This window comes from Stegodyphus dumicola, chromosome 1 (genome assembly GCF_044657685.1).
Source record: "Stegodyphus dumicola isolate Sdum_Otavi_A_Nest chromosome 1, ASM4465768v1".
NCBI classification, from domain to species: Eukaryota; Metazoa; Arthropoda; class Arachnida; order Araneae; family Eresidae; genus Stegodyphus; species Stegodyphus dumicola.
Window position 1 is genome coordinate 256,124,274 of NC_140768.1, and position 14,856 is coordinate 256,139,129.

Below are 14,856 nucleotides of genomic sequence, written 5' to 3' on the forward strand. Positions count from 1 at the left end.
AAAGTGTGCAATGTCCAAACTAGATTACGATTTTTCATAAATAATATTTGCTAATAACGCTGAATTTTGTATATTATAAAAAAGTAATAGGAAATCAATTAGGTGTCTATATATTCTCATGATATTTGTTTAATTTTAAGGATTATGTTAATTTTATTAAATTTAAGTTAAAGTTCCTTTCCTGTCAAATTCTTAACTTCAACTTAATACTTCCGGCCAGAACGTAGTTTTGGAATCTTGCTGAATATTTAATGAGGAGGAGCGGTATTCAAACCACGAAGTTACTTACTGAGTCAGAGAGAATCAGAGTTTCTGATTTACGCGCGTCTGCCTTTTTGGCTACTCTCTCTCTCTCAAAGCTGTTATTAGGCTCGGCCGTACTCAGGCCCTTGCTAAGCTTCGTATTCAAATAAATGAAGGGGCCAACTCGATTTGAATCTTGATAGCTTCGGCTATATTTCTTTAGTTAATCTTAGTTTTAGTTTAATTCTTAGTCTCTTAAGTTTAAGCCCGAGTGAGGACTTTGTTTGTACACTCCCAGGCGGAGTTTTGTTAAATCTTATTGGAATAATAAGGGGTTAGTTACCCTTCTATCATGTTGTTTCTTATCGCCCGAACTTTAGCGATTATTCGCTTATCAGTTCTTAAGATTCTTCACTTCTAACATTTACTTAGAATTACAAAGTGAGGAACTATACAACGTAAATAAAACCAGCTTTTTTGTTTTACTTTAAATGAAATGTAAATTATATATATTTAAAAATCTAATAAATAATTTGATTTTTTTTTCATTTTGATGTAAATAGTGAGGAAGTGTATTTTAGGTTTAAGAAAATAAAAGCCGTATTTTATTTTTTAATCGCGTATCATTTGATGAAATAAAAGACGAATATTCATTGAAAAGTGATACTCCGTTTATGGTAAACCGAAGCTACACTCATGTCCATAAATTAAGGATAATGCAAAATCAGGCAAAGGAAGAGTTAGAAGCAAAACAAATTTGACTTATTTGGATAGCCTATTTATTAAACAAAAGGTAAAGAGCAAAAAAAGTTGCTATATGTTTGATATTATTAAAAAAAATCAGCGATTGTTTCTCCCTGTAGCAAATTAAAAACAATCTATTTACAAAAAACCAATATTACATGGTTGGTATGATAGTTAATACATTGTATGTCTCCCAGACGATGCAATACAGTCCGTACAACGCCTAGGCATGCTGCGTATCAAATTATCGATCTGATCTTGGGGGATATTACACCACTCAAAAAGCAATGCTCTCCGAAGTTCCGGTAGACATGTAGGAGGAGGTTGACGGGCTGCAATTCGTCGGCCAAGCATGTCCTACATATCCTCTACTGGATTCAAGTCCGGTGAGAATGCTGGCCAGTCCATACGGGTGATATCTTCCGATTGAAGGCATTCGCTTACGATGTTTGCACGGTGAGGACGGGCGTTGTCATCTATAAACACAAATTGTGCGCTCATGGCGCCCTGAAACAAACGTACATGTTGTTCCAGAATGACGTCCCGATAGATTTGGCTTGTCATGGTTTCAATTTGAACATGCAGGTCAGTTCTTGAAGACAGAATAATTCCACCCCAAACGAGCACTCCTGCACCACCGTAACGGTGTCGTTCAATGATGCTTTCTTGATGGTAATGGGTACCTGGAGCTCTCCATATGAAAGTCCGGCGAGAATGAGACTGCAAGTTAAACCTGGACTCGTCGGAAAACATCCCACAAGCCCACTGTTGCGGTGTCTACAATGCATGCTCTCTACTCCAGGCTAACCGCAGGCGATAGTGAGTTGCAGTAAGTGGAACGCATCTGATAGGTCTACGAGCATATAGACCAATCTGCCCTAAGCGTCTGTACACCGTCTGCCTTGAAATTGTCGTACCAGTGGCTGAAGAGAGCTGACGAGACAGGTCTGAGTCTGTGCTCCGCCTGTTTCTTTTGGCAGTAACTGCCAAATACCGGTCCTCATTCGGCGTTGTAACTCTGGAGCGACCTGTGCTGTAACGTCTACTCACATTACCATCATCTTGGAATCGTTGCCAAAGCCTGGAGATGACACTCTGGGCAATTCCAAGTTCGTCTGATACTACTTCCAGTTGGGTACGCCCACATTCCAGACGGCCGATAATTTTACCACGTACAAAATCATCCAAATGCGTCATAACTTTGTGTCATAACTATTCGGTTATTGCACTGAAATGCTTATAAAGCGCCTGCGAACAATTTTACTTCTTTGCCTGTATTTCTTATATATCACTCTCTTACACTCTCGTCATTGTGACGTACCATCGGTGTCATCTGGTTACCTCCTGAAATTTGCATATGATTCTTGAAGATGTGGGTAGTGATTTTACAGCTGATATATTTATTTTAGAGTTCGATTTCCGTGTGACTCCGAATTATCCTTAATTTATGGACATGAGTGTAAATCCCATTTCGATACTAATAGTAAAAAATAGAATATCTATTGGCTTCATTTCTTTATACAAAAAATTTCTGCATGTATGTATTTATGTAAGTATGCATTTCTAGTCATAATAAGACAGATTAATAATAATAAATAATAAGACAGATTCTTTGGAATAATAAGACAAGATAAGACAAAGCAAGACAAATAAAGTAATCAAAATAACACAGATGTTATGGAAGTAATTTCAGCACTGAAATGGAAAGGCTAGGCGCGGCCAAAGATTACTTCATGTTTAATCTGTGTGTCAAAATGTCGCAGGGCTGAAGCCACAGCCACAGGTAAAAATAATTTTTAGTTTGAACTTTTATCTTTATGGAGAAATGTTGATTGTTATTTAAATTCTGATTCTTATTCTGATAATTATTAAAATTAATAAATTTAATTTTATTAGTGCAGATGGATACCTAACGTTTTTCGTACTGTAATTTAATTATAAATCTATTAAAATTATATAAAATTCTAACATAAGTCTTTTTGCCAGTTTAATTTTATCGATACTAGTACCTAAAATGGCAAATTGGTAAATTTCCAGAATAATCATTAACTTAAAATATTTCAATAAACTGGTAATCAAACTTTGTGTATAAATAAAACTTTTGAATACACTTTTTAATGTTAGGAAAATGGAAACGTTCTTATACAAAAATTCTGCTTGAACAGGTAGCTTAAGAAATATGTTATCTTTATTAAGAAACTGGAAGAGATTTTATCAACATATCTTTCATGGAAAACAAGGCATACATGTTTTTAAATTGCCATTAATATTTACTCTTACAATGACTTATATACTGCTCAATATCATTCCAATAAATTTTATATTGTTGTCAATCATAATCATTTTAAATAATCATTTTAACTAATTTATTTTATTGTAATACTGATGTGTTTCTTCAGTCTGGGTCCGAATTCCCCAAGTAAAACATGGCTATCTTTCTGTGCAGATGTAACATTTGGACTCTTATGTCGCAGTTTTTCTTTGCAATTATTATCTGATTCTCTTTCTGATCTGTATCTGATACCTGAAAAATGTTTTTCCTACTCCAAAAAATACGGTTCTCTTCTGAAATCAAACTCACTGTTTGTCGATTGGATATTTGCTCCGTCGGTTTTCTGTTTCTTGACGCATTACTTGCTAGTAATTGAATTTTATTTTTTGCTTCTTAGAAGTCTCGTTTTTCCTTATTCCAATACCGTGTCGATAAGAATTTACAACGCAATTATTGTAAATCTGAGCTACATTTCTTCTTATAAAGGTTTAGCTCTTTCCATTGATTTTAAACCTACATTACAGTAGAAGTGCAATTCATCTTCATTCCTTAAAATTTGTTTTCAAAGAACTCGTAAAAATATGCTAACATTGATAAATGAAAAGTTAACAATTTTAATAGAGGATCCTTAATATTATCTTGTATAGTCTGGCCTTCTTAGATAGCATAAAATTAAACCAAGTCTCTCTGAAATTAACTCTGTTACTATAAAAGACAAACTGTGAATTATCGCTATGTCTAGTAAGTACCACAGAGACAGGGAAAGGGTGTAAAACAGACTCTTTTCTTAATTCAGATGAAGTTTAACAGTCGGCACCAATTGTGCTTACAAAAGGCAACAATTATGACTTAAGTTAAAGATAATGGATGAACTAAAACTAATGAAACTAAGTATAGCCTAACGGCTTCACAATTCTAAAAACACGCAAGCCGGCTCTGACCTAAATCGGCGTAAACAAGCTTAATGGCAAGAATAACTTAGCCCCGCAGACTACTGATCGCGAGAGATTCAGATTTAGCAACATGACATTCAAGCAGGTGGAACACGCTCTAATTTTACCTTCTAAAACCCTGCTTTAAATACTTTCTGCGTTCTCCCTTATTTGAATATCGCGCGAGCTAGAAATTTACATTCCGTCAGAGAAGTAAAAACAAGTATATATATGAATATATGAATTTTCTGTTTAGATATAAAATTGGTATGAATTTTCTACAAGATTCATATTACTAGTTTTAATCTGTTTTTAGTTTACTCTAAAATAATAATTAAATTTCATGAAATAATGAGGTATTTAATTTTTTAGAATTATTTTAAGCATATTGTATTACCATAAGAGCAACACAAAGCAATGGTTTCAGATTACAGTTAAACTTCAAGTAACCGGAATTTGGGTCCCAAATCCTTATTTACATATTCAAATACCCCCAAAATAAGGTTTATGTAATTTCTGTACACTAAATGCATTTTAAGTGACGCAAATCGGGAAATATTACTTTTTCATTCATTTTCTTGAACCCACCAGCGACCGAGTGGTAAATACGCTGAACACTGGTAGTTCAGTCCGAGGTTCGAATGCTGCAAACGGGTTTTCTGCATAGGTGTTTTCGTGGTTTTTGTGCGTAACGTGTATACGAGCCAGTTTCCTTAGAAAGTCCTCCACGAAGGCATCCCTCCCTTTAGGCAGAGAGCCCTCGTGTGCTTTGCCATAATTAAATAATCCAATCCCATTTATTTTTTGTTTGTTTGTTTACGATATTTATTTTTTTAGCTAAATTCTTGAAATTAAAAAGTAATTTCCATAAAAAGAAATAAAAAAGAACGTTTTTTTAAACAAATAAGCAGTGGAATTATACTTTATTTCCTAAAGATGTAATTTACTTCAATTGAAATAAAATTGCGAAAAGGGAACATAAAACTAAATACGTAATTTTATTTTTAGTCCAAAGGGGCTTTGTCCCTGAAGGACTATTGTTTTCGTTTTGCGATTTTGCGTCGGACTCATAAACGTCGGTTCACTTTTCAAACTGTTGCTACAAAATGTTAGAGTCCTGCATTATATTTGAAGAAATTAAATAATGAAAAATCTGCATAAATGATTGTCTATTTCTCGCATTGTGATAAAACAATGGTACATAGAGCCATCGAATTTTGAATGATGAAATCCTACTGCAAATATGGGCATCTGAAATCCCAAATTTGGAATTTGTTTTATACTTTAACGAATTTTTGATTTACAAACTCAATGCTTTAAAAGCGAGAAATGGCAACGTTATATAGAAAAACAATACTTTTATCTCCAGCTCGCGAGACTGTGTATATCGGAAATTCTAAAGATATGCTTAATTTAACATTATTTTGCGATATTGCTCTTGAACTGAATTTTATGGTTTAAGTGCAAAGAACATGATATTTAATAAATAAAGGTAACACTCAAAAAAACGCCCCTTTGGAAAAAACGCCCCTTTGGACGTTAAAAAAACGCCCCTTTGGACGTAATTTAAAATCTGAAACATTTCAGATTTTTTTCTTTATTATTTTTTTACTTCAGAAATCTATTTTATTTGTGTCAAACAAAATTATAACATTCTTCTGCGGAAAATGAGTTGAATAAAACACCATATTTTGCGATAAGTCTTTAATTAGTTTTCTATGTATTTTTAGCAAACATTGTAGTTCAGCTTACAAGTTGTAAATATTCATTTAATTTAACAATTTCTTAAAAATATCTGTTTGATCGTATCATCAATTTGTCACAGAACTATTTGACTGTCACTGAAATATTTCATCGAACGCCATCTAGTGGCAACGAGAAGAACTTACAGTCAGTCGAAATCCAGCTGCCAGAGAGATACCGTAGTAGGTTATCCATTATTATGTCTGCGTGTGAATTTTAAATGTTAATTCTACATGTTAGGTGTTTCGTTTTAGCGTATGCTCTGTTCTGATATATATTTTCTTTGTAACTGTTTATGTGCTCTGTTAATAAATACTTTTAGAGCTAGCCGGCGTTTGTGTTTATAGAAGTACGGTTACAAATTTAGGTTACTTAACGAAAACGATTTAAAAAAGTAACTAAATTAAAAAAAATAACCCTAATTCTGCTTGCCATGGAGAGAAAAACAAGCGATTATACTTTGATTTATCTGGAATCTAGATAAATGGTAATATTCTCTTCTATAAAAATACTTAAATCTTTTACCTTTGCGACTACATCTCTTAAATTTTATCGCAGTTTGCTCATTAATTCTTGAGATATGGAACATCAAATGTTCCTATATATAATTATATATGTAATTAAATTATTAATATATATAAATAAATAAATAAATTATTGTATATATATAATTAAATTACTTTGCAATGATTAATCAGTTTGGAAAAAAAAAAAAAAATTCTGAAATGGGCCAGGGAAAAAAAAAAAAAAAAAAAGGCCTCGAAGACTAAAACCTAAAATTTATAATTTCTCATCTCTAAAAATTTTGAACTTTTCATGACATAGCTGTCCTTTATATCCTTAACATCATATATTTTCGACAATTTAACTTCTAAGTTATTTTATCTCGTTAATCGTTGTACTTTCTCAATCATAAACGAACATTTAACGCAATAATATAGAAATGCTTCAAGATTCAGGAACTACGCATTCGAATTAAATAAACATTTAATGCTGGTGATAAATTTTGGTTTCTGCTTTGATGAGGAAGTCATTCGTCTTCTTTAAAAATCTTGAAGTGAGGCTCTAATGAACATGGCTCAGCAGGATACGTTTAATAATTAAGGATGAGTCAATGATTTTATTTTTTGCTGTTATTATTTTCTGTTTCAGTTTTGTTGATGCATTTCAAGTTGTTGAAAGAATGACAATAAATGAAGACATTGTAAAAAACAAAGTTTCATTTTTCAGCAATTTAAAATACCGCTATTTAAATGAATGAGATGGAAAATTAGCAACCGCCTTCGCCGGGAATCGAACCACGGACCTCTGGAATACCGGCTCCGCGTTCAGAACCATTACACTACAAGGGCACGCTAGGAAGGCGTGAGAAATAGCTTATAAGTTTTGCTTAGAAAATCCTCCATGAAGACATTTCTGCTTTTAGGCAAGATAACCCTAGAGTACTTTGCCGTAATTAAATAATCCAAATCTAACCAAACCACTCTGGTGGGGAGACTAAAAAGAGAAAAATAAAGGCTGAAATAATGAATAACTTCTTAAAGTAAATAATAATTCTTACACAATTAATGCACTTTCTGTTTCTGCATATTATAAGTTACTAATAATTATCAGTTTCATTTATAAGTACTAATGTACCTTACTTGAAAGCATAATTCTTCTGCATTTAGATGTCATGAATAAGAATAATACGCTTATAAACAATTCACCCGTTACAAAAATATGAGCCAATTTCCATAGGTCAGGTTAAACAAATATGTTTCTTTCCTAACATACGCAAATGTATGTATTTATGGTACGGAATTTAAAATCTATGCATAGTACTATGATTTATTAGAAGCATAAATTATGCATCAAAGATTATTATTAAAATATGAGAAGATAAACCTTTAGGTATATGATGCTATTATTCATTGACTCATACTTGATGGATGTGCTGACCCATAATTTAATCCATCAAATAAGGCTAGAGCTTTTGAAACTATGCACCATGGTGCTTTATTGGATTATATTCACTTGTTGGGAAGTTCTAGAAATATTATGTGATATTATGCTTCGAGTTATATTCATTATGCTATATAATGTACTATTGTATTACATCATTATGTATGGAGTTATTATATTTAATTTCTATACTATGTCGTTTCTTTCTTCCTGTTGGGGAAAATGTGTCGTAAAGTAATAATTTTCATTACTTGTATCTTCATAATAAAATTTCTTTAGGTAAGGAATATCTCTTCTTTACTAATATTCGAGCAGGAAATGCTTTTTCGTGGTAAAGGAAAGCATGCTTAAGAACAATGAATCGAGGAAGTCTCTTAATTCAAAAAAAAATTCAGTAGTAGATGGAAAGCATAGGAAAGAAATTTAAAATCTATGAATTAAATAATTCTGTATAATATTAAAAGAAATCCTTTATTACTATAAGGATTATATTTGTAATTCATTTAAAGAAGAATAAAAAGTGCCCTTTGCCTTTTTAGGTGAAATATGCCGTTTTATTTTAAAGTGTCATTATTATTTTGCATAGTATTATTTTTTTTAGGGGCTATGAAAATAAAAATTATTCCATTGGTTTAGCTTGTTAGATGAGTAGTCTTAGAAAATTTTTAAAAATTTGGTTTTTACTTTTGTCTGAAAAAAGCGTGTTTTATGTATTGTTTTAAGAAAATATTTTAACTATAAAGTATTTCTCCCACCTTCTTAACATGCCTTCGTGATGTAGTGGTCAGCACAATCGACGTGTATTTGAGAGGGCCGAGGTTCGAGTCCCGGCTAGGACATTGCTCATTTTTCACAAAAGTCACCAACAAAAATCCTGATGGCTCTACAGTGGCGTCCGAACCAAAGAGGGTGGCGGATGATCATTATCAACCACCAAGATTTGGCGATTGGGTTTCCTAATTCCCAGTCGCCCTTTAAAAGGTGGAGTATATAAGGTATTTCGCATGCCTTCGTGGTGTAGTGGTCAGTTCACTCGGTGAGTATTCGAGAGGTTCGAGTCCCGGCAAGAGTATTGCTCATTTTTCACATATCTCATCATCAAAAGCCCTAATGACTCTACGTAACAATGTCATTTTTATTTAAATAAAGTGTGACGTATTAATAAATACAGTTTTCTCACTTTTATTATAGTAAAGACATATTTGGCTTGCAAAAAAACAAGCAGCCCATATCTATGAATCTTTCGGATATCCGAATGGAGTGTAGTTCTAGTTAAGTAACGTATTTGAGGCTCTATTGTAATTATTTTGAGGGGAGGGGGGGAATTCGCGTTTCAATGTATGCGGTCAAGATTATTTTAACTAGTGCCAGATTTTGTTTACTTTTATTTACTCTTGTATAAAAATATTTGTAAATAAAACATTTGATTTTATGTTAAAAGTTAAAATAATTGGCAAAAGTAATTTTAGTTTCGAAATAAATTCAATAAATTTACTTTTAGTGAAGCTCTGAAAAAGAATGAAATAATCTTTTTACATTACAGTTTATGCGATCCATTATTTTAATATTAATACTACAGAAAGAATAAAAAAAGAACTACTTGAGTATGTTAAACCCATCTTTTAAAATTTTAAATGGAAACCAAACATGAATTCAATCCTTCCAATTTTATTAATGCACTCTAGTTAAAGATTAACGAGTTAGCTCAGTAAATAAACTTCGATATTTCGCACTTAAACTGCGTTTATTACTCTGAAAATTAGTTTGAATACACTGCTCCATTTTTAAAGCACTCGAATCACGCTCAGCACGTGCCTACATGATGCAATAAATCAACTTTTTATTATTATTAAAATTTATTTTCATTCATTTCCTGGCCGCGCCGCCTATTACCTACGACCATGAGTACCGATAATTATGCTCGAGGATACACATTTAAACCTTGATACCTTTCCTCAACCACCGTGGAGCCGCCTCCAATTAATCCAAATGATCCACTCGTTTAATAGAGGCATGACCTTTGAGCCGCTTGATGAATTAGCAAGGCTTCTCAGCGGTCCATCAAATCTGCCCCCTTTGCAACAATAAGAAGTCACGTATACCAATGGACTTACAGCACCAATGGACTTACAGCAGACATCGTACAAAAGGGTGTGTTCTTTGTAATAGGTTAATTAATTTACGAGCTTGGAACGGAAATAGTTCTCTAATTTTTGAAATTTAATTGATCGTTAGTAAGTAACAGATTATTGGGTAACAACTTTTCATAATAAATACAGGGTTAGAATGGGTTTCGTTGTCGTTATAAAAGAGACAGTTTTCTGAATAATTATATTAAGGTTTTGTGAAAAGAAGTCATATGGCAATGATTTCAAGGATAGATTTATAATTTATGTTTAACATTAAGTATCACTTAATATTTTCTCTGCTATATCAGAGTAATGAATGCAGATTTACGGGATTGCTTGTATATTATAAATTGAGCTAAAATAATTCAATTAAATATAGTGCTTTATTGTCGAAGAAATATCATACATCTTCTGTTGAGCTGCATGGAAATAAATGTATTATAATAACTATTTTATTAAAAAAATATGTTACTAATTAGTGTTGTTGTTGTTGTTGTCGTCCTTCTTTTTATTATTATTATTATTTAGATAGTTATAGATGTAATGACTTAACTATACATATCTTATCTCAGTTTCTCAGTATACCTCAACTTCTTATGATCTCAGTTTATGTCTCAGTTTCTTACCAAATAATTCAAAATGTCTCAAATAAAATCTCAAATAAAAATCTCAAATAAAAGGCCTTTTTCGGTACTCTGATTTTTTAGTATTTACATTTGACCTTTTATCCAGCTGTTAGAAAGACTTTAAGTGTTAGTAAAACGAGACATTTGCCTTCTTTGTCTGCTTTAATCCTGACTATCTGAGTTTGCTCTTTGAATTAATTCAGACAGATATCTAAATTTTAAATCTTTAACTTTGCTGTGTATTAACTATTCGGATAGTTATAGTTAGATGCTGTTCCTAACTGCTCATAGTAAAACTGAAATTATTTAGTCTTATTTATAGAAATTCTAAAATTCATTTATAGATTGCTATTTGAATATAAGAAATAGACATTTTAAAATTTTGGTTTGGAAAACGTGTGCCATAGTTTAATGAATGATAAAGAATTTTCTCTCTTTCTAATGGTGCTTTGTTTTTTAAATTGCTTACTACGAAATTAAAGACAGGCAAAGCTTCGGTATTAAAGCTGTAGGAAGTTACTAGTGAATTAGTTAACAAAGAAATTCTTTTACCGTGCAGTTCCTCTACTGTAATGTTAGCGGATTAAATGCAACACCTTTGAATTAAAAATAAAAAGTACTACTTAATTTTCACTACCTGCGATAAACCGCCAGATTATATAAAAACTGCAGCCAAACGAAGGACAACTATAAAAAAATCGTACTTTCTTTTTTTCGAATTCTATTGTCGACTTTGTCTACTAAATGATAATAAACAATAAATAACACAATAACAAATCATAGCAAATATTCAATGCAATAACATATCTGATATAAATCGAGCATTAAGTAATAAATACAATAACAAGTAGCTGAAATAAATGCAATGATATAGTCGGAAATTAGCGCGAGTTAGTTCGCGAGGCGAAAAAATAACGCTGCAAGTATAGTTCTACAACAGTGGATGTTAGGCGGGTTATAACCTGAAAGTGGTGAGTGCTTTCTTGTTTAGGTTCCAATTTGGGAAGGAGACACACAAAATTATTAGCGATTAAGAATCGAAAATATATTAAGATAAGTCCATACACAGACGAGTTTGAAACGGCTGGTTACAGTCATATTTAACAGTGAATCCCACGTTTAGTTTTGTTGATACAATAACGAGTGCTCGCGCCAAAAATGTGAAAAGATTGTGGAGCTATGGTAAATAGCAAAGCAAAAAAAAAAAAAAAAAAAAAAAAAAAAAAACAAAGGTACGGCTCGGCATCATCTAGAGCTGTATTTTTCAGAATTCATGTGGTGGAAATCCTATAGGAAAGATAAGCTTTTTGATGCCATATTAAAAGCAATCGCGAAGATATGAACACCATAAACTATATACGAATAGTTTAAACTTGGTGATAACCTTAGCGCTATTTTGATACCAAAGGCCGTGAAAATCAAGTAGTAGATGTTAATAAAGTTCTTAACAACCTTATTTGGTAACAATAAGGTAATTAGAAACTTAATTAGAACCTTCTTTGGTAACAACAGCAAATAAGGTTCTAATTAAGGTGTTTCCTATATGATTTTACGATACAAATAGTTACATAGTTAAATAATAAATATTTCTTAGAGAGATGCATATAACAAAACAAACTCAGAAATTTACTAAAAATGTTCATTAAAATTAACTTTAAATACACATTTAATGGAACTTTTAAGATTAATTATTAAAAGTTCCTTTAAATGTGTGCTAATATGAAATTTGAGGAATTAATGCAGCTCATATGTTTAATCAATATGTGATGAATCTCTAACGTACATTACCCAGCTTTGTGAATTTTTAATTGCTGATTATAATTTTGACATATTAGAGTTTCAATGACATATAAAAGTTTCAATGGAACTTTTCCTTGCAGAAACCACAAGCCATGAATGGATTCTACTCTTAAAACATTTATAATTGTATTGCAAATTAAACCTTGCTTAATGAGTAAAAAGAGTGCTTATTGAAAGAAGATTGGGAAAACACTCACACTCAGTTTTGGCAACAAGAATATTCAATAAAATCATCTGCTGAAAAATAAAGCTTTCTGAAACGAATTAACTCACATTGACATAGTACGTAACATTACAATGGAAACTACAAAAACGCTCCCTAAGACCATGAAACTCTCAGTTGTCAAAGATTTACTATCTTGGCTGCAGTTGTTTGAAATAAAAATAAGAGCTATGAAATTCACTAAAATGCAGTCCTCTGACTCAAATAAAAGCAAAACCTGTTTTACTTTCCTGATTTCTTGCCATTGATGTTTTATCAAATTTGCCACTGTTTGGAGCTTTCGCTATGTATTGAAAGCTATCTGTATAGCATTGACTTAAGAATCGATATTCCTTTTTTTCAGTCGTTTCTTTGAAAGTATATTATTCATGATATTAAAGATAAAAATTTTATATCAAAGAACGAAACTATATTAAATGAAAAAAGGATAGGAAAATGTAGTGAAAAAGAAAAGCAAAATTACGGTTATAAAAACATGAAAATAGTTTCGAAGGTTCTAATTTCATGTAACAATAACTCAATATATAACTGTTTGGTGTATTAGTTTCAACAATATGCATTTATATTTTGCAAATTTCCATTGAAAAGGAATGTAATCTGAATATAAATTTAATACGTTGATTTATTTCTCTGAAGCGCGAAACTTATTATTGTCCGCAGATACAGTTATCTTTTAGCTCGAAAATTGAAATATGCGACTTCAGTCGAATGAAGAAACTGTATTTCATTGTTAATCTTTAAATTATCAATGCATTCACCTTTTTATTTTGTAAAAAGTGCCCTCTGGAAATAGTGGAGAAAAATTTGTAAGACAAAACATTTCTCTAGCACCTTCAGCTAGCTCTGTTGTTTGTTTCCAACTAGCACTCGTTTTTTGTATGGATATAAAAGAATTTGTAAAATCAAAGTTTCTAAGATTAAAATTATATTAAAGACATAAATATTAACAGATCCAAGTTCATAAAAAAGTAATTTATAAATCAAAGTAAAATTGCGAGAACAATATGCTTTTTATTTTATGCATAAATGAGTGTATAATCATTTTATTTGAAAATTTTAAATAGTAAAAAAGAGACAATTTCACTGCATTCTAACTCAAAGTTCTTTTTCTCGCGTTTTTTTTTCGAACCTCTAAAGTTTAGGAACACATGATGCATTCGTTTATCCTTTGTTGTTAGACAACATTCTACGTCTATGCATGTTTTAATTAAGGTATGCCACTTTCCTCATTATTTGATTACTGCTTTGGGGGGGGGAGATGGTGGTTCTTACATACAGATGTCTTTTTTTATGGAGAAACATTATCGCTTTCCATTGGTAATCCTTTCATATCTAACATCCTATTATAAAAGACAATGTGTTGTTATTCAAGGGCAGTGGCCTCAAAGGAAAAACAACTTCCAAGATATAGAATCTGTTTATATTTTCGAAATAAAATTTCTTAGATTTCCCGTCAGGAAAGAGCTAGTGCAGCAAGCCCAATCTCTGAAGTTTAATATATGCAAAAAATATTTCATTTGGTACTGTGGGCAAATAATGACATCATAGCATCTCTGGCGCAAAAGAAGAAACTTTCTACTTGAAAAATGAAAATACCCTTTCAAGGTAGAAAGAGTGCTCACCTGCAGCATCTTCGGTAGCTTAAACAATCAGGACAGGGCAGAAAAAGCGTATTGGACACCAGGATTGAATATAAAATGGTACATGCCATATGATGATTCAGGTACTTTGCTGTGATGCTAGTGATCCGATGAATCATCCTATAAAGGCTCTGTATCTTTCCGTGCGAAAGGAAGGCTGTTTCGTACCAATTTGTGTTTTAAAATATCCTCCACGAAGTCATCTCTTCCATGCTCTTGATATATTTTCTGCAATACAAATAACTTAACGTAAGTATCCATAGTAATGTTATTGCTATTTTCACGCAAAGTGCGTGCATGCAGTACATAAAATGTCTAAAAGCTCCAGTACCGCAGCAGTCAAATTATTATAGAAAACTGCACAATGGTGAGGATGGCATAGATTATCAGTATATTTCTGTAGAATAAATAATTAACATTTAGACTTAAAAGATTATTTATATAAAAAAAAGTTAAGTACTAGATGTGATCTTTCTTGAAACTGGAAAAAAATTACAAGTGCTTGTCACATGTAGCTAGCTATAGACCGAACGTTATACGGTTCGAATTTCTGAAAGGTC

General features: G+C 31.9%; 1 protein-coding gene and 1 long non-coding RNA gene across 5 annotated transcripts in view; one reads left to right on the forward strand and one right to left on the reverse strand.

The window, feature by feature from the left end:
* LOC146999536 (uncharacterized) overlaps positions 1-14,856 on the reverse strand; it is a 123,431-nt gene that overhangs the window by 79,611 nt on the left and 28,964 nt on the right. Inside the window, exon 2 of the long non-coding RNA XR_015044269.1 lies at positions 14,279-14,524. This is a non-coding gene — a long non-coding RNA (uncharacterized LOC146999536). The remainder of the gene's footprint in view (positions 1-14,278; positions 14,525-14,856) is intronic.
* Positions 1-14,856, forward strand: part of LOC118188514 (uncharacterized) — a 146,107-nt gene that overhangs the window by 49,493 nt on the left and 81,758 nt on the right. The window lies entirely within an intron of this gene.